Source organism: Anser brachyrhynchus, assembly GCF_964034855.1.
Source record: "Anser brachyrhynchus genome assembly, chromosome: 1".
In the NCBI taxonomy this organism is placed as follows: Eukaryota; Metazoa; Chordata; class Aves; order Anseriformes; family Anatidae; genus Anser; species Anser brachyrhynchus.
Genome location: NC_137694.1, coordinates 10234655 through 10262487, shown reverse-complemented (window position 1 = coordinate 10262487; position 27833 = coordinate 10234655). Strand labels below are relative to the sequence as shown.

The following is a 27833-nucleotide window of genomic DNA, read 5'->3' as shown; positions in this document are numbered from 1 at the left end:
CTGTTTGCTTGGAAAAAAAAAAGAATTACAGATGAAACAGGTGCAAACTAGGATTATCACAGAGGCTAAGAACCATATAATAAAATATTTAAAAATTACTTTCTAATATAGCCAACAGTCAATGGCTGGATGGAAAAACAAAAACAAAAAAAAGTGCAATTGCTTTACATAAACATATGATGGAGCAAATATTGACAGGAACAGTCTATATGCAAACTGATTTTGTGTTATATTTTACATTTTACATATATATCAAACACAATCTTACTGATATTAAAGCAAGAAGACCAGAGTATTGTGTTCACATTAGGAACACGTTAACAGTAGCTAAAAAAATCTTTGAATACATAGCTATGACTAAACATTTTGGTGTTGTTTTGTTTGTTTCTTTGTTTTATCTGAGAGAGCACTTCTTTTTAGGGGACGGGACTTAATACAAATCCATTAGCAATTAAAATGGTTAATTAACTAAATTACTACATGGTATTTTGAGAAGTTTAGAGGTTTGAATTTGCCATTGGGATGGAAAAACAAGCTGTTACTCTTGCAGAACTATCACACTCTATGCTGTCAAAGGTTAATTAGTTCTGTTATTACTCTTAAATTACTACTTCTGTAAATCAAGGGATGTATCACTGACAATCACTGTGTACTGCTGACCATCGCTATTTGAAATTATGTAAAAATACTAAATTAAATTTCAGCTTCCAAGGATTGATTACTATGGATTGTGCTGCCCTAACTCTTTGATCATATGCCTGCTGCCCACCCATATTACCCAAGACAGCAGTAAATAGCTGTCTTCAGTTGGTCCACGTTATCAAGGCTCATTCAGCAATACATTTAAATGACCGGGTAAGTTTCACTGACATGAATTTTGTCTGGTTCATTTGTCTAAATTTAAATGTCTGAGCTGATTTACACATTTATCTTAAAATAAGTTGAATTGCCTTCTGAGATTGACTATGTCTATCAGCATAGATGGATCAAGGGTGAGTAGGTTAAACTTGGAAATTTAAATAAAAGATGTCTAAATGCTGCTACATGATGAGCATCTGCTAGAGTTATTTGCTGAATGGATGACAGATGGCCAGAAAACAGAATTAAGAAAATACGTAAACAGATATTTTGTCCCATGGTGGTGTATAAGTTAGTACAAGCTCCTTCTGTTCCAGTCTAGTGACTTGGAATATTAAAAGTAGTTGAATTAGAAATAAAATAGTAGAGATGATAAAGATATATACAAACACTCCCCAGAATTTTCAGCTTTCCAAAAGAACTATGTAATACAATTATTGTTTCCAAAATAGGCAGAAAATTCTCTTCTGGAGCTTGCAAGAGCCCTGCACTTTATGCCAAAGGATTTAGAGTCACAGAAAACTCCTTCTGAAAAGCTTCCTGAGTGTGGCAATGTTAATTTTGAGTTATGATTTTCTTTATATATGTTCTTTAAAACCCAATCATCCTATTATGCAATTGAAGAACTGAGATGCTAGAAAAAAATAAGCATGACAAAGAAAACAAGCAAAAAAAATGAACAAGAAGCCAACTATAAACCAAAACCAGCTTTACTTTCCTACACTTTGTGGCTACAGTCTACAGGATTAGCATGCCTTATCCACCATGCATGTACACGAGATGCAAAGATAGCCATGGTTTCTTTTAGCAGGATTGCTCCTCCTGTTTTTTGTTTTGTGCGCACTTTGAGAGATGGCTGCATTTTAAAGTGTAAGAGTGTAAAAAACATATGCTCTTACAGGACCAGTCTTCAAATCCTACTGGAAAATTGTACTGTTTATTCACAAGAAACAGGAAAGCAAAGTATTGCACATTACTGATCAGCAGGCAAGGTTTATTTCTACAATTTCTGATTAGGAATATTCGTGTTACATCCACATTTCTGAAGGCAATCTAGGTATTTCCTAGACAGCAATCTCAGGTTTCCAAACACTGGTGCACAACAGCATCTTGCAGCTGACTGCTGCAGACAAGCACCCTCTATAGAAAACCAAACACATTCACACTGCTTTGTCATTATACCTGTGTCTTCTGATCCACCTTCATGTTGCCTTGTGGTCCAGGAACACAAAAGTTAATTTTCTGATGACAGGCAGGGAGAACCTGAGATAATTAGTTTCTTACTGTAGCCTGATTTTGATGGTGTATGGACAGCATGAAGCTATCATATGGAATGGAAAGGAAAATGGAGCATTTTGTGGTGCAGGACTAGCTGTGTTAGTGCTGACAGTTGTTATAGAACACAAGGAAACAAACATGTCCTCCACTCTGTTGAGAGATGAGCATGTTGTCTCCAGAACCAGAGTCAGTCTTAGAGAGAACAAATTGGTCTGTGCTAAAAGGAATCCCAGGAGAAAATTAAAATAATTCAACATGAAAATCAAGGAATCCGCATCAGGGAATCAGCCAAGGAGGGAAATTCTGTGACAGTACGAATGTCTGTTATGAGACTGTATGATGCACCTCTGTGCATGTTCACCTGGGGAAGGTTTGGGTATAAGAAGCCTCCACAGATTTTTACAGCAGAGGAAACTTGTATTTGGTACTTGTCTTGTTTTGGGTATGTGTTCCCTACTAGTAAAATCAAGTGAATGAACTCTGTCACCCAACTTGCCTTAAAAGCATTTGAGTATAATGTGAAATACAGCTCCTTCTGAATCTGCTGCGTTTATAATTCTGAAAGTGTATGTAATAAACCTCAGAATTTCCATAATCTTTCAGTGTGAGATGAAGAGATGAGTAATAGCATTGTGTCATCATAGGCATATGATCAAAAATAAAGAATTCTTTTTTAGAACTAACTTCATTTCCTTAGGTCTTCATCTGTTTTGATACCCTGAGAGATTAAACTAATGAATATCTGAGAGCTCTGTGTATTGTTCATTGACAGAATGTGGGTATTTCCTTGCGGTACTTTACCACCTTTTGTCTCATAGGTATCTAGTGACCTGGAAATGGTACAGCTATAGTTATCTCTAACACTGTGTAATGACACACAATGTCTTCCAGAACTGAGCAACTCAAATGCTGCTTACATAGCTGTATTGCTTAAATCAATAACATTTTGGTTTCAGCTATATTAGGATATGATCATAATATTTAGAAGATTAAAATTTGTAGTACCATGGCATAAAATCTAAGAAATCCAAGGTGCGTTCTTGAGCACTTGATTTGAAAAAGGAAAATGTACAGAGCTGCAAGGAAACTGTAAATATGGGAAATCATTAGAGAGGCTAAAATCTATGCCTAGTTCAATCTCCTGTCTCTTACTAGTTCTCTGTGATCTTAGACTTATTCTCTGTGCCTGATCTCAGAGATGGAGATAATAACACCCACTTCTCTAACTGAGATTTTTTTGGTTTTATTAACTGCAGTTGGGTATATTTTAAAGAGAGTAATGTAATGCCTTGATAATGTAAACATGAACAGGACTTCAGCGTATGATCCCTAATCCTATGACAAAATATGAAGACCTAAATAGGCGGATGAGGATCCATACCAATATTATGGCCACAAAATGGATCACAGGAAGTTCTGCACCAACATGCGAAAGAAGCTCTTCATGGTAAGGGTGACAGAGCACTGGAACAGGCTGCCCAAGGAGGTTGTGGAGTCTCCTTCTCTGGAGATATTCAAGGCCCGTCTGGATGCCTACCTGTGCAACCTGCTCTAGGGAACCTGCTTTGGCAGGGGGGTTGGACCCAATGATCTCTGGAGGTCCCTTCCAACCCCTACAATTCTACAGTTCTGTGATTAGATTTCCCTCCACCCACAATCCATGGAGCTTGCACAAACAGAATCTTCTGTCTACCAAAGAGTGCTGTTGTAGCACGAATTATTTCTGCAGGATTCTTTTAACTCTATCTTGAGAACCAGAAGTCCATCTTCCAATAGACAGCTGTGCTTCAGCAAAGCAAGATATCATCTTATTGCATAAAATAATTCAGCATTACTGCGAATACTCACCATTTATTATTTACATTGTAGTATTAGAGTTAAACAATTGCAGCTGAAGGTAAAGCAGAAGGGTATTCACTACCAGTTTAAAACTAGATATGTCAAGAATCCAAAATATCAACCCAAACCTTCCAATCTTTGTTTAGGTAAACCTTTTTTTAAAAATAAATAAATAAATATCTTTCCAGTTACTTGCTGTACCAGCTGTTTGGTTTCATAATGCCTTTCATCCTCTTGTTGTGACAAGTTACTGGTAAAGATGTTGTAAAATAATGATGGATGAGCTTTGTAAAAAATGCATCCCAATGTTTTCAGGCTCCAAACTTTTCTGTCCTTTTGAGGTCTTTACATTACCTAGTTTCTGTCTTTCACCTTTCTCCCACATATTTTTTCCTCCCTTGAAAACTACTACAATTTTCTCTGTAGGCTGGATTCATCTTTGTGCACCCTACTGTAAGAAAAATCAGACATCTAATAAAACCTTAACTACTACCTCCTGTCTTATAGTACTTTAAATAGATGCCATTGGGTTTACTGGCATAGGACTGGCTCAATGATTATTCTCCCCAGCTCCACAGATGAGTCTAGATACATGCTGGTCTCTATACAGTGCTCTCAAAAGGTCCCAGGACAAACTAAAGCTCAGATTATGGCCACCTCTTTTTTCTCTGCTCCGAAGAGGTATTGCAGATGCTGTGTCCCTGGCATATGTTGTCTTCTCTCACGTGCCTATATGAAGGCTAGGTGTTACTATGTATGAAGGACTCAGATGTTATTACAAATTATTCCCTCCTTTATCTGATGTATACAGGGATACTATGTGCAGTTAGTCATGCTCTACTGGAATGAGGGGAGAAATGTTATCATGTCCCAGCAAATGTGTTCTCTGTGGGATCCAGAGGTGCTCTGTGCTGGGAGCAAGAGAGCTGCTCTCTCTTTTCCCTTCCCTCTCCTTACCCAGAAGACTTGAGCTGCTTTGAGCAGACTGTACATTATAAGACAAGCAAAGAAGATTAAGGTTTTTCATTAATATTTCCCTGTCTCCTCTGATGTGATGTGCATGCAATCATGTAAGGAGGGAAAGGAGAAGAATTAAGGAACTTTGCTCACAGCAAACACAATTTACAATTTTGTGGGTAGTGTGAATGGCTGGCTTTAAGGCTCAAGCATACGAACAAGCTGACAATTTTATATTATGATTTCTAGAGACATTCACACTGCCCAAAGAATTTTGAATATACCAATGCAGAAATTTAGCCTGTATGCCCAAAATTCTAAGTAGGATTAAAAAAAAGGCTATTTGAAGGGGTATATTGTTAAGCCTTCTCTTCTCCTTTCTTTTCATTTCCTTTCACATAAAACAAAACAATTTTGCAAAATACATTTTTGAAAATAGACAAAGCCTTTTGAGATTTTGAGATGTGAAATCTTTCCCAGAACAAAATAATATCTGTTCCATTTTTTGTGTATGTTCCTCTGTTTTAGACATTATATTTTATTTTATTTTTTTTTTTAAGAAAAAAAAAAAGGACAAAAATAATGCTGGCTCTGGACTGATGCCATGTGTAAAAACTCTTGAAATGAAGTAAAGTGATTTTAAAAATTGTGGGAATATAACACAGGTACTTCACAAATGCTCAAATACGAAAAAAATCCCAGATGTACCAATTCAATTTCAACTGGATTTATTTTCATCATGTGGCATTCTAAAATGTTGTAGCAAAAACTAGGGTAAGTAAGAGGTTACTGGGACAGTAAGATTAGAGGAGGTGAACTACAAGAGAAAGTTTCATTAGTGTCAGAAGGTCAGTGGCTGAATTCATAGTATCGGGGATCAGAGATTGCTGCAGAAAAATTTTTTTTTCAGTGTTTTAGTGAGACTGTCCCTAGTACCATAGGGGCATTTGGAAGAAATGGAGGCAAAATCATAGCTGTAACTATCATATTCAACAAATTTAGATGACAAGAGATAACTACACATATTGTTTTCAGTGACAAAGATGAATACAGAATACCTGTATTTGAAGAAAGGTAGGTAGATGTAGGATAATAGTGGGATGAGGAAATCAAGAGAGTTGCAGAACTAATTTCCTACTGGATTCCACTGCTTATTTATACTTTTGTGGAAGGGAAGCCTTATGTTCTGAGCTAATTATTCTAACATTCTCCCTTCAATACTTTCAAATTCCTGAATTCCTCAAAATTCAGCTTTGGTTTACAATAATATATTAGTGACAGTTTAAATTGGGTGGAAATACTGGTGTCTAATTCAACTTCTCTAGACTCTGTAGTCCATAGAAGTAGCACCTCCTTAAACATACCTTATGATGGATAAATGCCTTCTGGAGGTGCCTTCCATTTTTCAGTGACAGGTATGAGGTGAGGTGATAGATTTGATTTAGAAACCTAATTTTTAGACAGTGAAAATAGGCTAAAATATTCCAACTACAATACTATCATTTTCCATAACTTCAGTGAGAGAAAGCTAAAACCATGGTTGAAATTATTCTTGCTACTTTAACTGAACTTCAAAGATAGGTGCAGCCTGGATCTGAAAAGGGAAACTATGCAGCCTCATGTCTCAGATATCAAAATTCCCTTTAGCTGCCTTTGCTCCCTTTCATCTTCACCATAATTCAGTGCCTGAGCCTAAATATACATTCACAGTCTTCTTTTCACAATTTTAGCATCTTACATAAGGAGAAATATCAGACACTGCAGATTCAGCTGCATAAAAGATGGCTTGCCACAGCATGTCTGAAATTTTGATGATGAAAGACACACTTTGCCCTGGCTTTCTGATGGGCAGAAATTCATACAGGGAAGAGAAGTATTTAATGCCATACATACAGAATAACCTGAAACTTTATTATTATTATGTATTTTAAGCCTATTCTATTTAAGCTTTACTAAGGAGAAAATGTGCTAAAGGGAGAAGAAATTTGCAAACTGTCATTAAAAAAATCTGTATTTGACATAACCTCAGTTCAATTTAGTATTTTGAAAGTATTTTGCACCATACCACAATGATCTTTGTGTGATACATTATAAATACTTGGTTAAAGTAGTACTAGTGAGTCTGCAAGCTCTTTTTCCATATCAGTGTCAGAACACAAAATATTTTCTACCTATATAAAAACAGGGAGGATTGTTTCTAGATTATGCTTAGGTTCTCATTGAAATGATGACAAACTTTAAACTATTTTCCCTGTCCTCTGAAAAATATATTTTTATATTTTTTTAGTCTTGATATGCAAGTTTTTAAGAGTTTGACAATACAGCCTGAAATGACAAAATCCCTTCTGGGCCAACGTTCACTTTCTGTGCCAAAATAATGAACCTTCTTGCTCCAAGTATACATATGAAGATGTGAATATCACAATAAATGTATTTATTTTTTTTGCCTCCTTGACTTTATGAAATTAAACATTCTGGCTTCTTTTGACTAGAAACACCAGGAAATGGATTAAAATTAATTTGGCTTATATTACAATATGATGAAAGTATAATGGAAATTGTATGAGCACTTAAAGATGAGTGAAATGACTGAAGTTACTTTTGGACTGCCATGGATAATAACAAGTGAAAGCAGAAAATGTGTGCAAACATTATAGTAAAGAGCATCAGGTAATTCTAAATTTATCAGAAAGATAAAGTAGCACAGAATCAGAAGAGAAAAGTTTCACTACCAAGTAGTTTTTGTATACTAATTTTGTGAATCCACAGAGAAAACAACCCTTTGAACAAAATATTTTATAATTAGGATATAAACAAACAACCTAAATTCAGATACACAGAGTGCTTGGAAAATATGGTTAAGAACAACGTATTTTCTAAGAATAACAGCTAAAAATGAAAGCAATGAAAATAAAGTACTTGAAGATTCCATTTCTGAAAAGTAATTGTTCTGTTGGGAAATGTCACCTCCTGACCACCTGAGGAGCATTATGATATGAAAACAAAGTTTATTTCTATCATTTCTTCTGAATTTTTAGGTCAAGCAGAAGCAAAAACAGTTATACTAAGTTTAAACAGATCCAAAAACATACTGTGTCAAAGAACCATGTAGGAACTTCCCCATTTGCCTTGGCAGACATGTACTTAAATGGTAGCTTTTCATTCCTTTTAGAGTCTTAGATGTATGGTCTGATGAAATTTAAAAAAAAAAAAAAAATCTCAAAGGTAGATAAAAGGATAAAATCAGATGCAAGTGCATAAAAAATTTCGATCATAAGAAAGACACACAGAAAAACATCTCAAGCTTATTGAAATGTTGACTTCAGGAATAGACGTTATCTAAGTATCTATAACACAGGCTTAGTTTTTCTAGACACACTACAGAAGATTTTAAAATTGAGAACCAATGTGGAAAAAGTACTGATATTTTCCCTCTTAGAAGTTCAGATAATACAATATTTTGATTTCTTCCCTCTGTCATTAAGCCATCCTATCATGGGAAAGTATACACAGTGAATAGGTGTTGGTGATGAACCATATATGACATGTTTTTATTCCAATTAGTTTGAATAGTGGCTCACTGAACATTTACCACACAGAGATTCAGCACTGAGCCTGCACTTTTAGTGCAGTGGAACAGGCTGTTTTATTTCACAGCTTGCCCAAGTCATTTATAGCCCATAAAAAAAAATTACTTAACACATGGTGGCATATGCAACTCTATAGAGCTTTCTTTGAGAAGGAGGTGGAAGATGGCATTTGTATACACAAATATATCCATACACATACTCAAGCTAACGCAATATGTTAGCACTCTTTTGTGCTATAAACCTGGTAGGCACACTATCATGGTAACTGAAGACAAAAATTTTTGGTAAGAACCTGCCTATTCTTTTCTCACAACATGATTTCCAGATTCCCCCTCAGATTTATCCTGCAGCTCTTAGACTCTTCAGTGAAATATGCTTAAAGTCTTGCTCATAGCTCTCTGGAACTACACACTGCTGTGCACCATCATGTGCACTGCACAGCCTGATACCAGAGCAGATGCTTCTGCACTGACTGTTCATGTGGAAGACAGGTAATGCTATTATATTAATAGATTTTCTGTTGTGTACTTACGTTACCTGGAACAGTGGTAGCAGCCCACTGTTGAGATGCATTTTCTCTATCATTTAATAAGAATGATTACTGAAATAATTGTTGCTAATAAAACTACTACAAATAACAGTATGAGAAATTGCATATTCATTATGATAGTAAGAGCTGTGATAATTCTAGCCAAGCTCATTATACCTAATATACTAAATAAAATCTGATATACTAAAGAAAGCCAAATCCATCTTCCAGGACCACCAGACTGTTTTTTACCAGCTCTAGAAAACCTAGGAAATCTTAGCACAAAAAATGAATACTTGTAATTACAACTGGGAGTGAACTACTTGCAAACTCTGTCCAATGGAGCAATGAGGGATGATCCTTTCAATTAATAAGGATAAACATGGAATCAGCTCAGTCAAAACTGGAAAAAAAAGTATTAATCAAAATTTTGCTCAGGAGGGATGGACAGAAATGCTATGCAGAGTATTCCAGAGTATGCAGAATTCGGAGTACTACAGTCACTGGAGGATTGGTACCTGGAAACATTGTTTACAGTAATGTGGAGATGATTCCTGAAGTTGTTACTTGTTTGGAGAAATATCAATTTATTTTTCAGCTCCTGTCTTTTCTTCTATTAAATGTATAGAAATATGTTTACAGTTTGTAAACATCCATCTGAAATCCTTAATTGTATAAGTACCTGCTTTTCACTTGAAATGCATACTTTACAATTTGCCTCTGATTCAGCACTCAGCAGTGCCATTATTCTTACTATTTCATGCAGTGCTGGTTCCCTCGAGCTGCTATAATAAGCGTATACTAAAGATGGTATTTCATTGCATCATTGAACTGATATGTGTCGTTAAAAGTCCACAGAGATGCATTTCAATAGAGAGATATCATCTAAAATCCTAGAGCAGAAGAAATAGTACAGGGACAGTACAGTACTTAAGTAAATGCACTTTAAAGCTTTGAGATGAAGATTGCAATGATGGAAAAAAAAAAAAGTGAAAATCTACCCCTATTTACAGTGTTCACAAACTGGAAAGAAACCTGTTATGTAAACGGAATTATATATCACCTAAAAAGCAATACTGAAGCTGAAAATGATTAGATAAGTCCATAAGTGTACTAAATGGTGTTATGGAAGAACTCTAGATCTTATAGGGTTAAGAATTACAAAAGTATTTCTGAGTCCTTGAACATTCATGGGACATGAGGAAAGTTCCCATACTAGGACAGCGAGAATTGGAAATGATATATTTTAGGAAGAAAGAGGAACCTAATGCTTAGTAAGGGGAAAATGTGATAGGCTGATATCAGAGGTGCAAGGGGAAAGAGGTTTTATAGTGCAAGACTTTTTTTTTTTTTTTTTTTTCCCCATATGATGAGAAGAAATCTTCAGAATCACATTTTGGATAGTAAGACCTCCCCCTGGTACCACACATAGCACAGGTAGTCAATCCCTTGCTTTGAGAAATGGGAGTTTGTCACAGATAAGGGGCCTTGAGGATGTGGTCAGTAGGCCACGTAAATTTGACAACAATACCACCTGCACCTGGAAACTTTCAAGAAAGTTTTCTCAAAACTGTGCCCTGGAAAAGGTGAATCAGAAAACACGCAGATTTATATTTAAATATGTCAGTCTGGCTTAGAAACTCCCCCTAAGCCTTATGAAATCACTCAAGCAAATACCATCTATTTATAGAAATATATAAAAAAATAAAAATAAAAATAATGAAAAAACAACTTTGTAACTCATTAAAAACCTGTTTCTGCTCTGGGCACTATGTATTCAGCAGGACTTGTGTAACTAACCAAACCCTTTCTGTAAAGAAGAGAAAGGAGTATCTCTTAACAAGCTAATGATACTCTAGGTCCTGCAGATTTATTTTTTGGCAACTGTCTTCAAACAGGAATGTGTTTTTCTCCCCTCCCCCCCCCCCCCCCCCTTTTTTTTCCTCCTGTCTCCTGCCCCACAGTGCAGAAAGGCTGCTTTTTGAATTTGAATGTTTTGAACCTCTGAGCCTTTCAGCCAACTGCAGCCTACAGGTTGTAACTTAAATGCTATTTGTGAGCTATCTGATGCACAGTATTTTTCTGTTTCCAAGAGGAAAACCTGTCTATGCACACATAATATCTCATATTATACAAGTCTCTTACTTTTCCTGACCTGTCAAAGTAATAAGAATTATGAACAGAATATTTTGTTGCTGTAGACAATCTAAAAAATAACTTTTAAGGCTTAATATATATGTTGAATATTAAATGAGGACAGAGAAAAATGCATAGCATCTGAAGGCTTGTCAGTAGTTCTCATTGATGTTTGACATTATATCATGACTTGAACAGTTGTTCACTGAGTTCTCAGCAAAAATAATTAATCACTTAGAACAAAAGCATAAAAATTGAAATATTATTTATGTGTGAATTTTAACATATATGGACTCAGTAACAGTGACAAAAAATGACACTAAAGATCATTTCGGAGTATCATCCTAAAAGTCTATGAGCCAACATTTTCAGTAGCAATTATTGTGATTAAATCTGAACTTGAAAAACTTTAAAGAACCTCATTCCCAGAGCACAGTGAAAAATTAGGGACCCTTATTTTCTCTTTTCTAAATAGTTTATAATACTCAAATAGTCATTGTTTTGTTATCAAATAAAATTAAATCAAATGTCAATTTCAGAACAACTTGAGATATGTTTTCTAAGATTTAAAAGAATCAGTTGGGATGTTCTAGTAGATATTACTCCAAAAAACACCTCCACAGGTAATGATGAAAAACACATTGATGAAAATTAACTCAGGAATATCACACAGGGCTTCATTTCTAGATCAGTTCATAGCAGATTGATCTAAAATTGAGTTTTTCCTGTCTTTCTGTGGAGAGGAACAAAGAAATCAGCATGCATTTCCTTGGCCTCCCTAGCTAGTTCCTGATTTCATAGGTTGCTGTCTGTCATGAATTCCTATTCTTCTGCTGGAATTCTCCAACTCTTTAACCTGTGCTTCTGACTGACAATGTATTTGCATTTCGCAAATCATTTATGATTTAGCAGAAGCACTGTTGTTCATCACTTCCCTGCTGCTGCTACTGTAATAACTATACGCAAAAGGTATTTCATTTTACAGGATGCTTTCAGTGAGAAATTGTCCTGGTTCCAGTTAGGACAGAGTTAAGTAGCTCATAGTAGCTGGTAGGGTGCTATGTTTTGGATTAGGATGAGAAGAGCGCTGATAACATGCTGATGTTTTAATTGTTGCAGAGCAGTGTTTACACCAGGCCAAGGACTTTTCGGCTTCTTGCTCTGTCCTGCCAGCGAGCAGGCTGGGGGTGCAGCAGGAGCTGGGAGGGGACAGACCCAGGACAGCTGACCCAAACTGGCCAAAGGGGTATTCCATACCATCTGACGTCATGCTAAACAATATATAGGGGTGGCTGGCCGGGGTGGGGGGGCCGGCTGCTCGGGAATAGGCTGGGCATCGGTCAGCGGGTGGTGAGCAATTGCATTGTGCATCACTTGTTTTCTTACACATTATTATTGTTAATACTATTACCACTATCACTATTATTATTATTATTGTTATTATTATTTTCCTGTCTTAATAAACTGTCTTTATCTCAACTCACAGGCTTCACTTTCCCGTTTCTCTCCCCCCATCCCAGAGAGGGAGGGGGGAGGGTGAGCGAACGGCTGTGTGGTGTTTAGCTGCCAGCCGGGTTAAACCACAACAGAAATTTACTTGGGCACCTTTGTATCTCTACTCTTGGCCCTCACAGGTTCTTGAACACCCTATTGACTTGAAGGTATTGGAAACTCATTTGTAACTAAGGGTAAACAAAGAGCATTAAGACTTGATTATAAATCTCATTTGCATATATATTTCTAGAGCACCACAGAAATGAAATATATTCCAGATCTGTCAAGAAAATCTATTTCCAGAGTTGCAAGTGGCTGAAATTTTACAGTTAATCTCGTTCTTGTGATACTTCAAATTGAGTTTCTAGTGTTTCAGAATTTCTGGATAAACATGCAAAGTCCCTGCACATTATGAATATCTTATGTCTCTCTTTTTTCATTTTTATTTTTAACAGAAATTAATTTCTGTTTAATGTTCTTTAAGAAGGTAGAAAGTACAAAGCAACATAAGAGACAATCTGCTCCCCTGAGATTTTCCTATTTGAGCAAACCAGTATGGAGACTGAAAGGTAAAGACAGATTTAAAAAACAAATAAACAAACAAACAAATCTAGAATAACCTAGCTAATACATATTTTTATACTTACAGTTAGACTTTTACCTGGTAGCAGTTTAGTTCTTTTACAAAACTGAGTACCTAAACTGCAATATCAAGCTCCCTATCTGATTTACAAGATACTGCTCTTTAATATTCAAAGACTCTACTCATTTTAATGGATTAATTGACTGTAGTGATAACCCTAATCATTTCTGCAAAGTGACTATTGTTCTGAAAGATAGAGCTACAAGGCTGCAGAACTTGAAGAGCATGCTCTGTCTTTGACGTTATTTCAGTGAAAAGCCACAATTTTATCCCCTTATGACTACAAACACCAGAAGTGTCTCCTTGTGTCCAGTTTTACAAACAAAACTTTGAGGATCCACTGCTGAACTGCAAGGTCTATAAGTGCTGTTACATTAGTCTTGTTCATAGTGCAGAATACACAATTTTGTCTCAGTAACTCTTCTAAAGAGGGAAAAGCTTTACCAGTCAAATATGTGCATTTTATTATCTTCAGTTCTGAAATTTGAAGATACATATACAATGCAGGTCAAAACCGTTTTTAACTTCTTTCACAATTTTCATTCTTCCTTCCTGATATTGTTTGGTTGCAGGAAAAGATGTAGCTATCTATCTAAATCCATGACTTGGAATCAAGGACATTATAGATAGCTGGGAGACTGAGAGCTTGATCCTGAAATGGTTTGCAAGACATCTAATTATCCTGTGCAAGGCACTCAACTTCAAGTTTTGAAATCAAATTTATACAATATAGTTCAGGATGAACAATAAATACATCCCTCTACATTAAATAGCTTGAGGAGTGCATCATGCTTTCAGTTAAGAGTTATGATAGTCATGATTTCCACTGAAATAATCAAAATTTCTATCTCAGGTTCTTTTGTGATACATACTCTCAACTGTTGGAAATTTTTTTGTTTCCCTTAATAACAGTAATAGCAGTGGTACTTAGTAAAGTAAAAAAATAGTAATAGTAATAATAAAAAAAAAGTAGCATTGTTATTTTCAGTTGGCAATGATCTAAGACAGCATACAAATTTGTCTCAGGTTATTTTCTTTTTAATGTCATGTGGGACAGCATGCAATATTCTTCGTGCATCTATTTTTTGGAATGGTCTGTATAGTATATTGACATTTATTACTTGCATGAAGTTATAAGCAATTATAAGCAGTTGTTCTAAATGGAAGGGTCAGGCAACTACTGCTACTGACAGTAATTGCAACTAAATTTATATTGGTAGTTTCAGTTAATTTCCAACTTATCTCAGAAGAGCACAAAGACACATAACAGGAGACTTCAAGCTCTATGCTGAATTTAATTCTTTTATCCATGTGACACAAAAGCTCCAGCAAAGGACCACCTTTTTATTGAGAATGCTTCAAGACACACACGGCAAGTCTGCTGCCCTGTTGAGCAGTGTGCTTGCTCATTTTCATAGCTGTTTGTTATTATTTGAAAGCAAGGACTGGTAATGGCAGAATTAAAACCTCTAATGTCAAAGACAAAACTGGCACCACTACTGGAAGCTACAATCACTCTTGCTGAGTCTTCCTTGTGGCTTTACCCATAAAACCATCATCCTACTTCTCAGACAAAGAATAACATAGCAGATCTAGTTTGTTTATTTTCTGTTATTTAGCAAAGATATTAAAACAACAACAACAACAAAAACACTTATTTACAAAGCCTGCAATGAGATATTCTAAGTCTTGCTGGCATATATGTAGGGCAGGGAAAGAAAAGAATATGTTACCTGTCTATAGTTGCAGCAGGGAATTTCAAGCAATAGAACAGAATTACTTGTGAGAAATTTGGCCAACAGAGTGGTTTTGAAAAATACCATGGAGTGTTTACAAACAATTGCTGTAGATTGCTGCATTTAATTCTTCCTGGTGAGATGTCCTCTTAAGGAAAATTATGCCATTTAATAATGTCCTCTTAAAGAAAATAATACCATAGCACCAGTCAAACTGCAAAGAACTTTACCTGTATCTAATCACTGATTCTTACTCTTCTTTAAATAGTATAAACTGTCACTGGGCCTGAAAGAACACTCTTCACACTCCTGTTATTTGTTCCCACACAACTTCCATAATACTAACTCCTTAGCCACAAATATTTGTACAGCTGCCTAGTGAACTAGTTGGCAGAACTGATCCTACTAATTGCATCAACCCCAGCATCCCACAATGTATACATTTGGTCTTACTCACCCAAACCAATTTAAGATATGTTTTATACCACTATGAAGAATGAAATGAGCTTCAGGGAAGGAAAGAATGGCATTATTCAATGTCAGCAACAATGCTGACATTCGACATTGTGCTTTATGAAGCAACAATGAAACAATCGGACTCAAAATAATTCAGAAAGGAAAGGGTTAAGATAGAACAGTTGAAAGGGACCTACAAAGATCATCTAGTCCAACTGCCAGACCACTTCAGGACTACCCAAAAGTTAAAGCATATTATTGAGGGCATTATCCAAATGCCTCTTGAACACTGACAGGCACAGGGCAACAACCACCTCTCTAGGAACCCCGTTCCAGTGTTTGACCACCCTCACACCAAAGATTTTTTTTTTCCCAATATGCAGTCTGAACCTTCCCTGGCACAGCTTTATGCCATTCCCATGTGCATCCAATCATTGATTACCAGGGAGAAGAGACCAGGGCATCCCTCTTCATCTCTCTTCCTCAGGAAGTTGTGGAGGGCAATGAGGTTGCCTCTCAGCCTTCTGTTTTCCAGACTAGACAACCCAAGAGTCCTCAGCCTCTCCTCACAGGACATGCCTTCCAGCCCTTTTACCAGCTTTGTTGCCCTTCCCTGAATGCATTCAAGTACCTTAATATCCTTATCATATTAGGGAGCCCATAGCCGCCCACAATATTCAAGGGGAGACTGCATCAATGCTAAATATAGTGGGAGAACAGTGGAAGTCTCCTGTCCAACCCCACATTTACAGTGGGTTAACTTCCAAATTTCATCAGTTTGCTCAGACTTTGTTTGTTGAGTTGTAAAAACTTACAAGAAGCTTGACAGCAGCACTGGAGCAACTCTACTCAGTGTTTTAACTAAAGTCATTTTCTTTATATTCAGTTAGAATTTCCGAATTTCCTTTTTTTTTTCTTTTTTTTTTTTCTTCCCCCTGTGGAGATCTGAGAAAAGTCTGCCTCCACCTCCTCTATTTTCTCGCTTCAGGTATTTAAGGACAGCTCATTTCCTGAGGTTTATATAAAACCTCAGCCTCTCTTCCATGCCACTTCCTCTGGCCGTTAACCATCTTACTGGCACTTTGTTGGAGCCTCCTCAAACCTCTAGGAGGTCCCAAAATGGACATGTTTATTTGGATGTGGCCTCACAAATACCTGGTGGAAGATGACAATCCCTTCCTATGACCTGCTCCCTACACAGTCACTTTTGCTGATCAGTATGCAGCAACAATGAACATAAAGCAATTTTCCAAATTAATTGTGTAAAGAAAAGTTGTTGAAGTCCTAGTAAAACTGACTTACACAAAGGAAATTGGATTTGAAGAGTGCCTCAGACAAATTCTGTAGAGCAGAACACAGTGGACCTTGTACATTTTGAGATAAGGGCATGTAAAAATCAATAGCTTTGTGGGAAAACGACATTTTCTCCAATGTCAGCACTTTCAGTATTTTTAAAATTGCTTTGGGCATCATTTGTATATTTTTAGTTTCCTTCATTTTAAAGAAGTAAAAAGAATATTGAAAATACTTTGCAGTCCCCACATTATCCCACAGTTGTTTGAAAACACATAGTGGCACAAAAATCTCTTTTCATAGCCTGCCCATTTTACAATAAAAAGACGTTGCCTCGAGAAAAGAGCTTTAAATATAGCTGTATATAAATATATCAACAAGTTAGTACTCCTGCATGAAAGCAAGTCCAGCTGCACATTCAAGAGTTTTGCCACTGGAGATAATGATCAGTAGTACAGTAGCATGAATATAAGCCCAATTCCTCATCACTTAGTTTTGCTGCAGACATCTGAAGAGATCAGATTCATACATTTTTCAGATTGGCTATGTATGGCTGGGTTTGTTTTTTATATAATTCAAAGGTTGGTAGTTATTCCCAGAGGGCTTCTAATACTGGGAATGAGTGTTCATGAAGTGAACTTAATATGAAGATCTTATATAAAGATGGTTTGGAAGATCTCAGAAATGACCAGCTTTGCTTCTCCCACTTTAGCCCAAATGTTAAGCCAAAATCAAAAAGGAAGTGCAGTCACCTTGATCATTTTTGTCAGCTATAAACGTGAGGTGTGACTGGCACAGGCTGTCAACCCATATGTGACAGTCTGTTGGGAGCTGCTCAGAGTTGAAGGACACTTAAATTCATTGTTCCCATTGAACGTTTCTTATTCCTCAGAAAAGTCTAAGCAAAGAAATTTAGGCTTTTCCTCACTCTTCTTTTGACACACAGATAATCAGTTTCCTTGTGGGCTGCTCCCTCCCCAAGCTTTTTATCAGGCCCACAGTATGAATTATGGGCATTATTTTATACAGTCTGACTAGTTCCTGCATCAGCTTTGTTCCTTCTTCTTCCTAGTTTCATCTCAGTTCCTCTGATGGCTCCCAGAGTTCTTTCTCTTCCATTTCACAAGCTGTTGAATCCAACACTATGGGAATCCTTGTCTTCCTTCCACTAACAAACAGTTAACGAAGTGCTTTTCTGAACCCAGAAAAACCCATAGATACATGAGACAGGAATTTGTTTGAACTGTTGACGACATTCCCATGTCTGACCCAAATCCTAATTCTAAAATTATCTAAGAGACTGTGGTTTTAATCTGAGACCAAGATTACTATCTTGTTATATATCCTATTACCCAGTTGTGAAAAATATTAGGGAACTTGGATTAAAAAATAAGGAAAAAAAAAAGAAAAAGAAAAAAGAAAAAAAAAAGAAAAAAAAGAGAAACTTACTAACTGTAAGAGTTTCATTTTAATTTGATTTACCTGATTTTCCTGTTTGTTTGGTTTTTTTTGCTATGTGTTGTTTTTGTGATGAACAACAGTGTAGACAATAGGGATAGGAGTGCTATCTCCACTGAGGTACAGAATTCAGAAAAAAGCATGTATGGTCTCTTTAGGCAACTTAGATCTTCTTGTGAGGCTTGACTCAGGTGAACAGGGAGATTGCTATCTGCTAGTGTGTTTTGAGAGTGGGCTTCCTTCAACAAACACAAGGCATCAACTCTTTTGAGAGACAAAACCAATTAAGAGGCAATCAGTAGCTCTAGGTACAGTGTGAATCATGAGAGTTTTCCTATTTCTCTTTTTTCTAATGAACTTTGTGTCAGTCACTGAATCCATGGAAGAATTCTGCAGGCTGTCTATACCATTTCTGTGCTTTTTTTTGGTACTCTTTCCCATGAGATTAGAAGGGTGGAGAAAAGAGAGGATTAGTGTGGGAATTCCCTCAGGTAGAATCAAAAAAGGAACATATTTTATCAGTTAATTGATTGCTAATCCTGGCAGAATTCCTGTTTCACTGGGGAAAATAAATAAATAAATAAATCGAACTGGTTTGCAACACTGAATTTGGAGAACTAAAAGTATTAGGTTATATAAATACAATGAAAGCAGAATTAGTATTTGTAACATATTCTAAAGAGGCACAAAAGTGGTCCTTAATTTAAGTTTGTGATCTGCTTCAATTTTCATCTTTAATGAAATAAAATCTGATCTCTGTTGTCCTGTTACACATCTGTGATTTCAAGGCACTTATTTTGTATATATCTGAGTAAATGGCTGACCTCAAATTTCCCCCATATTCCAATTTTCACCTCTTAATTAGAGCTTTTTCTAACAAAAAGCAAATTGACACCATCTTGTGCTTCTTGTTAGTTCAAAATAATTATGGAACTTAACACTCTAAATGGTAATTACACTTGCTGTTGAGCACAGCAGCAGTTTTAGAACTGCAGACCAAATCAAATTAGCATTTTTGTCAAATAAAGTTAAATGTGTTTAAAAGTTACTTCTTGATGCATATAGAATAACATTTTACAGCAAGTGTTATTTAATGTCTGTTGGAGACAGACCCGGCTGATATATTCATTTGTCAGAATGCTGATGCCTCTATCTCAGCTGTTGTCAAGGCTCCCTTTAAAGTATAAGGAGAGCAATTGCTCTTCTAGAATGTGGTTTGTTTTATTTGCAAATATATCTCTAAAACAGGTCAGATGAATTACACCTTCAAAATTGTTATTTCTCACCACTAATTGAAAAGGTTTGCCTTAGAGGCAGATCATCTCACTAATGCCATGATAAAATTTCTCATTGCATTATCTAGTTCAGAGGTCCCAGCTGTAAAAGGTTACTAGATTAGATTGTTTGATATAACAGACAAAAGTCTAGGTTTTTAATTAGAGAATTAACATGAAAATAGAACAAGTATTAGACTGAAACAAAACCTTCACTATTCAGAGAAATTCCTATACTACTTAAGCAGGTTATGTTTGCAAAATCTAAAGGATCAGACTAGAAATGTACTTATCCTGTTCTTCAGGATCAAAATAAACTACCAATGAAATCAGTAATTGTTAAATTGTTGTAAATGCTCTTCTTTTTATTTTTTAATTAAAAAAAAAAAGACCAGTAAACCAGTAGAACACATGAAAAGTCAATTTTAAGGCTGAATGAGATTAACAGGATTCATTGCCTTTCTAAATCAGACTCGGTTTGATACACGGGTCTCATCCCATTGTAAATCTGTTGCAATCACAAACGGTGGTGTTTATTCTCTGGGTTACAAAAGCTAATGAAACAAAAGTGATAGTTTGAATAACGGAGAATCCTGCAGAGAGAGAGCAATTTTTCCAAAATTGAGTTTTTTTTCTAAACATTATGTAGGACAATTACTAGATCATAATATACATCTGTATATTCACACATATACATGTATATGTGTGTTTGTGATTCATTCATTTATATATGTGCATGCATATGTATACATACAGGCACACATATATATGCACTTGTGCATGCATATATGTATACATATAAATCTTTGAAGTTGATCTAATAATCCTAAGAATCCATGTATATTAAATCTACCTTGACTCAGCACAGTGATAGATAATTGAGTTAGCTTGTTGAGCTAATCAACACTAACTCTTCATGCTAAAACTTAACTTTATGAAGTTATAGCCACCTACATTAAGTTCAAATTGCTGACTCCACTTCTGCTCCTAACATGCGGTATTATACAAATTTTCTACTTCAGGTTGTTCATAAATCTTACCTTCTATTTCACAGTCTAACCACAATTTTACAAAACCCACTGGCATCAGTGCTGAAACCAACTAGATGCAAAAAAAATTATATAGTATAGGTATTCCTCTTAGGACAAGGTGGCTGATCTGAATCCCAACAAGACTGTTGCTGCAAAGGATTCATTCCATCTGAAAGCAACATTCTGAAATAGAATACTGATTACTTAAATTAAATACAGTACAGTGAAAACCTAGGGAGTTAAAGACCATAGGCAGAATAGGACAAAAGTGCTGCCATGATAAATAATAGAGTAAAAGCTGTGGAGTCTGAGCTCAGGGTTGCTCAGAGGACTGGCTTCCCATCTTCAGATATCATTTGCAGCACTTTAGTTGCTCAGTCAGCTACATGCTTTGGTCCTAATCTTTCTCAGTCTTCAACACTGCTTCTGTGTTGTCCACAGTACTTGAAAGTTTCTCACTGTGATCCCTCTTAACTTATGTCAATCTGAGTCTAATGAAATTTCAGTGACTTTTATGGTGTATGTCCTGATCTAAACTGGTACACAATTTAAATCTAGTACACTACATCTATTTGATTTGTATGTTAGCTACGTATGACATGATTGTGCATACTGTGTATATTTCCATATATTGTAGTGAAGTAATAGTTCCTGTACAATGCAATATATGCATTTAAGTAAATTATTTCACAATTAATTGAAGAACTCTAAGTACACTGTATGGAATTCTGATTTTCAATAAATGGCAAAACTCCTGTTAACTCACTGGAGGAAAATTTTCCTGTCATAAGCATCACTTGAGCTCCAAAAGCTTATGAAGTTTAATAAAGTTTAATACAATGTTCTGAATGGATATGCCTACATAATAAGAACTTAAGTTACTTAATGCAATTCATAGCGTAAAAAACAAACAACTTACATCAAGAAATTTAAATACATGTTTTGAGATGCCTATGTAAAAATCACTACATAACACTTGCTTATAAATCAATTCAGTTCACATAAAATGAACAATCTTGAATGAGAGCACACTACAGAAGGAAAATTAAATGGAAAGAATTACCAAAAAGCTGGGGGACTCTCTTATGTGTGTTTATTTGTCTTCTCTTCAAAAATGCTTGAAAGACTCTTTGTTACAGGCTTTCCATCAGTGCAGTGTGGTAGAAGGTGAAATGTCCATCACTGTTCACATTTTTCATGTTTGATTTCTTGCAGTGTGACAGCTGACACATTTATCTCCTTTATTTCATTAGACCCCTTTATACAGACACAAAGAGGTCTTCTCACCATACTGAACACAGGATGATATTTTGAAAAATGTGTGTATTTTTATGTATTTTATATCTATAACTTTGTTAGGTAGTAAAAAGTAGAAAACTGGGTTCTCAAGTGACTTAAGTGACAAACCAAGTCCTTACATACTTTGATGTTTGATTAATTCTCTTTTACTATGTTGACATTAACATCTAATCTGGTGCAATAGGAAAAGACTAGTAGATGAAAGCAATCAGTTTTGTGGCAGCTACACCTATATTGTACCTATATGGTCAGAAATCCACTTGAAGCTGGATTTACTCTCTTCCCTGATAAAAATATTCCTTTTCTGCATGTGGACCATCTCTTTCTAAAGGACCCAATACTGATTATGGTTATAACATACCCAGGGACAGGAGCACAAAAAGTGCTCACCTGGAATAGGTTTTCCACTTCAGATTACTTCAAAATTAACCTGATTTGGATGTATCAAATCTGCCTTAAAAAGGAAAATGTCTCAGTGTAAAGCAAGGTAAAATTGAAGAATTTATTTCAAAGTATGTTACTGCTTTGAATCAAAAAAATGATGTAGATGCAGCCTACATTAAGATAATTATGTAACATTATTTTCAGAAGTAAAGTAAAGCAGGGAAGTGCTTGCTTTTAGACAAGGGAAGTTTTGGTCAAGGCTGTGTTTCATAGTAAGGCTATGCTCAGCTTGCTTAGTGGGGTATTTGGAGTTATTCCTGAAATTATTTTGTAAATCTAGTTTTGCTTAGAGATTTTTATTTTTCCTATGTATTTTACCCATGTCTTGTAAGTAAGCTTTGAAGACTTTTTGCATCCCTACAAAGGGGTTAAACTCAATGAAGAATAGACTGGACAATTAAGGATTTTGATCTATACATATAAGCTGACGTCAGTTTTTGGGAGACTACACAAGATTGATTGTCTACTGAAGACTCACGGTCATACTGAACCGATGTTAAAAGTAGGGCATTTATCTGTCTCTAGTGAAATGGAAATGTAAATCTGTGACAGACTTACATTTATGTACAGATGGATAAATAGATGAGTGCTTCTAGGAAGAGGACATGATGTATACAGTATATCTTTGAAAATTTCCAGAGGGACAGCGTAGCAGGCTGACCATCGTAAGTCTCTCCTCCTAATCCCCTTTTGGGTAGAGGCCAAAAGCATTTGTGTGATACATGTTTCAGCTGTATTGCAATGAGTTGAATGTCACTTCAAAAATTCATTTTGAGATGGCAAAAATAGCAATTCAGAAGGAAGGATGGAAGGCCAGATGTACACAGGATACATTACTTACAGCTGCCAGATAAGAGCAATTTCTTTGTTTACTACCTCCATTTTCTTGTCAACATGATGCATAAAATCTGGAGGTTCTTTAGCTGAAAATCTAAGGTAACTTGGAATCATCAGAAAAGGTGTTTACACAAGACTCCCCAGCCAGTATTCTCAAAGTATTTCAGACAGTTGAGAGTACATTGGAATCTTCATTTTGTAATCAGAAATTACATTGTAAAGATCAGGTTATTCAGTCAAATGGTGCATTGAGAAACCATGGAAGAAGGATGTCATTTCTATGTATCCCTTCTTAGGTTTGTATTATTTATTTGAAATTTAAATTCTTCATCAAAACTCATAATATTTTGAAAAAATTCTGATGTGAGAAATTTGTTGGCATTGACCTTGAGTATGAAAACTGGGATTATTCAGGTAAGAATTACCATGTAGATAAATTCATAAAATGCATCCAAAAAGATCTGAATACTTTTTACTTAATTTATAATCATAGAATCCTTAAGTAAGAATTTTCTGCTCGGAATTATAGCAGAAATCAGAGAAATTTCTTTTTTTTTTTTTTCCTATGCTTTAAAAATATCTCCATGTATGCAGTTGATATCAGAAAGGGGATGGGAATATGTGTGTTTGACTTTCTTGTTCCACCACATTTGGCAAGCCAAGACTCTTCAAGTCTTACTATATTTGTATAGTTTTATAAGTCTAGAGTAGCCTCTTCACTCAGTGGAACAACAGCTAAGTAAGGTGCTGTTAATAAGGAGTGATGAGGAGGGGATCCTATGCTCTGTTTCCCACATCCTTTGATATGAAAGCTCAGTGTACATAAAATGTTCATAAACAAAAAAAAAATCTTTTTAATTTTCTTTTTAACACTAAAAAGATTCTTTACTTTGGAAATTCCAGCTTTCATGTACAAATGTCATGGATTTAAAAACCATTGCTACACTATATAGTCTCTGAATTTTAACAATCTGTGGCATAAGTCTGCAGGAACTTGGATAATTTAGCTTTGTGGGAGTGTTTGAAGAGAAAGCACTGTGTGAAAAAAAGATACTGAGTCTGGATATTGTGTAGCCTTCACTTTTTCAAACATGAGAAATAGTTTCTCTGTATAAAGTCAGTCTTTGTATGTTATATAATATGTACAAAATCTAAAAAATAGACTTGAGATCAATGTAGAGACAAAGAGTTAAAGGGTCTGCATCACTCTCTCAAAAGCCCAGAGACAAGGAGGCCAGGCTCCCTTCTCTCTTTTACCTGCCAAGAAAAAAGAAACCCTGAAGATGATTAGATTAATCAGAAAGGTATAGTTTGGGGGAGGGGAGAAAGAGGGGAAAATGAATAATTGCATTAAAATCACGGAGAATCCATCATCTTTCATGAACATAACAGAATATTTTATGGATAAGAATATGTTGTTAAAAAGTTAAACACTCAGCCAGACACAGCCAAGGAGATCAGGAAGCTGGTGAATAAATGCTATAGATACGATGTGAGCAGCAGGAGAAAAGAGAAAGTATCCATATCATCCTCAGCATGCATTGACAGAAGTTACATATGGGTCCTTTTCTAGTAAATCACACAAACTGACTAATTATCATAGTCAATATGTTACCAGACTTTCGGAAACAATGTGAACTTCTAGTCATTTTAGCAGTGTGAAACATGAAATGTGATGGCAGATAGATGTATCTGGTGTTTCACCCAGGAGATCTACAGAAATGTGTTTTCAAGGCATGGAAATTCAGTCATGTTATGTTATTATCAGAGCACAATCAGTCAGAGTGCAAAGTCAAAGCAGTACCCAAAAATATGAAGAAAACTTTAAAAAGTATAACAAAATGAAAACATGCCAAAGGTGTTTCTGCAGAGAAAGACCTTTGGAGTGGATGGCATCAAGACACATGCAAACCTGGGAATCATCTGGTAGACCAAGGCTTAAAGTAATCTCATCTGATTTCATCTATCTAAAATAATTTTGCAAATTTAAAATTGCAAATTTTCATGATAATCTTTTGATTCTTAACAGATAGCTACCTGGATTGCCAATCCTTCTCCATTGACTCTGAAGGGGATCCTGAATAGTGCCCAGGCTGTGGGAGAAAATCAGGTTTATGCCTATACATGTAAGGATCTGGGACCATATAAGAAGTTCTAGTGAAACTGAAGTGCCTGCTTAGGAATGGAAGATGTGGTGCAGAATCTGCAGGATGGCCATGACTTTCTGAAGCAGCAGCTGGACTTGGCCACAAAATACTTTAGGGTATTTAAAACAGCAGGATATACCTATGTTTAAGCCCCTGAATCCTTGTAGACAAACAAACACAAATTACAACCTGTTCTAAATGTATAGCACATCACTTTCTGGCACTATATTTGTCTCAGTCTTCTGTTTGTCTGATTCCCTCCTAGTGGTATAAGAAGAAATATCACAAAATAGGGAAGAGTGCCCATACAATAGCTTAAAGGAATTACAAATGCCCATACAAAGACAAACTATTTGGATTTCTTTAGTAGAAATACACACTTGGAAACTTTTCCAGAAAAAGGAATGGATAACACATTTCATGAAAACTGCAAGTCTCTAAACCTACTATCATAGGATGAAATAATGAACATGGATCATTATGGTAAGCATATTCATCTGTAGTTAAACTGGGGACAAAGCACAGTGTTCTATTTTTATATATGAAAGAAGATTCCCGACCACAAGAGTCAGAAAAATCTAGGCAATTTCATCACAGGTAAAATTAATATTCATTATAACACACCGATTTTCAAAAAACTTCTGTCTTGAAATAGAACTTACAGTCCATTAATTCTAAGCTTTCTCAGATGCTAACATAAATATCAGCAAAAGTTTAATTTTAGCCTGACATGTGATCCCATCTGGAAATGCTCTAGACCATCTGTATTTAAACAGCGTTCCAAGATAACTGTTTGAATATCAGCCTAAAAAAGGATTTATACTACAAGTACAGGTGTGTGTGTGGGGGAAAGCCCTTTGTGAATCCCCAGCATAATAATTCAATTTCTAAGCAAGTTATAAATTATTTAATGAAAGAAATAAAGAATAATCTTCTAAACCATATAATGCAATACTAGCTATTTTTACATGACTTACAAACAATAACGACTTAAAAAGAATTGTTAATTATAGAAGCAGGTTATTGCACTTGCCCCTGCCCCCCAGTTTCAGATAAATACAAAAGTGGTGCTCTATTACAGAAATGTCCGCTAGGAGCAACTGTGGTATCACTGTTAGGCAAGCTGAGAAAAATCTGTGCATAGGGAGTGCTTGTTAAAATGTGCTGTTTGTGAGCGGAAAAGCTTGAATTTTGGACTCTGCTTTGTCTCTTTAATTTCAGCAAGAAAGATTAGGCTAGAAGTTAGGATAAACATTTTAGTGTCAAGGATAGTTAAACTCTAGAACAGACTGTCCAAAGAAATGAAAGGCTTTATCACCACTAAGGTTTTTGATGCAGGTTAGCAAAGTCTTTTAGGAACAATAGTGTGTTTTGAAAAATGGGATATCTTCTGAGGTCCATTCAACCCCAGTCCTGCCACTATTACATAATAGCTTATACATAGTTCAGCACTGAATGCCCTTGCTCTTAAAACAGATTTATTTCACTTATTTTTTTTCCTAAAGTATGAACAAAATTTGGGGTCCTAATCATGAAGGAGACCACCAAAAACATCCAGGGAAATTATATTTTAAAATTCTACTTAATAACTGCTATTTTCATTTCAAAGAGGAATTAATATTTAACAATACACCTTCTCTCATATTAATGTCTCAACCTATTTTTTTTCTCTGATTCTAAATGAGCACTGATCATGAAAATTGACTCTATTTAAAAGATGTTTTAAATTACTCACTAGGTGAAGGAGCCCTTCTTCAGTCTTATATCAGAATCCATGCATTTCAGCATCTTCACATTTATTCCATTTTGGGGGTAAGGATGGGATTGTGGAGAAATACTCCTATTTCCTTCTTGGTGCTGAAGGTCACCTTTATTAACTGGTATTTGTAGAAAATGTGTCAGTAGCTATACAATCAGGTTGCCTTCACAACCATTTTTTTTTTTCCCCAAAGACATAGCTTAAATAATTTCTCCAAAAATGCTAATAAATAACAGCATGTTGTTGTGTAAAATTTTTGATAGAATACCTAACACTACTATTCTCAAGCCCAAACCCTCTAACCCCACCACACCTCCAAGGAGTCACCAGAAAAATCCTCCGGATAGTCCCAAACAGTGATGTGTTAGTGAATAAGCATTTAAGAACAATGCCAATAAAAGTGATTAAGAACATTAAGCAAGAAAAATATCTTTCCAGATAATTATTGAAGCACCATATCAAAGGGTGTTATTTGGGTTTAAAGTTGAAATTCATTTGCTTTAAGTTTTGTTTTTCTTTCTTAACATTTAGTAATTTTTTTACAGATCTCAGGGAAAAAGCAAACATTTTAAATGAAAGCTTAAAAATATCAAGCTACTTAAAATTTCTTGCCAAAGGATTTAATAGCTAATATCCAGCCAGCCCCAGTTCATACAAGAGTTGCCCAAACAGCTTGACTAGCCACTAGTTATTCACAAAAACACTTCCTGGATTATTTACTTCTCTTTTAATGACACTTTATAGTAATAATTTAGTAACAGGGTGGTTTGTAATT

At 35.6% G+C, this 27833-nt stretch overlaps 1 protein-coding gene and 1 long non-coding RNA gene across 9 annotated transcripts in view; one reads left to right on the top strand and one right to left on the bottom strand.

The window, feature by feature from the left end:
* Positions 1-27833, bottom strand: part of PCLO (piccolo presynaptic cytomatrix protein) — a 372671-nt gene that overhangs the window by 15607 nt on the left and 329231 nt on the right. The window lies entirely within an intron of this gene.
* Positions 7584-27833, top strand: part of LOC308188508 — a 43764-nt gene continuing 23514 nt past the window's right edge. For 2 of the 3 annotated variants that reach the window (XR_013945537.1, XR_013945538.1), the window contains exons 1-2: positions 7584-9013; positions 25182-25278. This is a non-coding gene — a long non-coding RNA (uncharacterized lncRNA). Of the gene's footprint in view, positions 9014-23751; positions 25279-25564; positions 25783-27833 lie in introns of those variants that run through there. The other variant, XR_013945539.1, reaches the window with a different exon arrangement.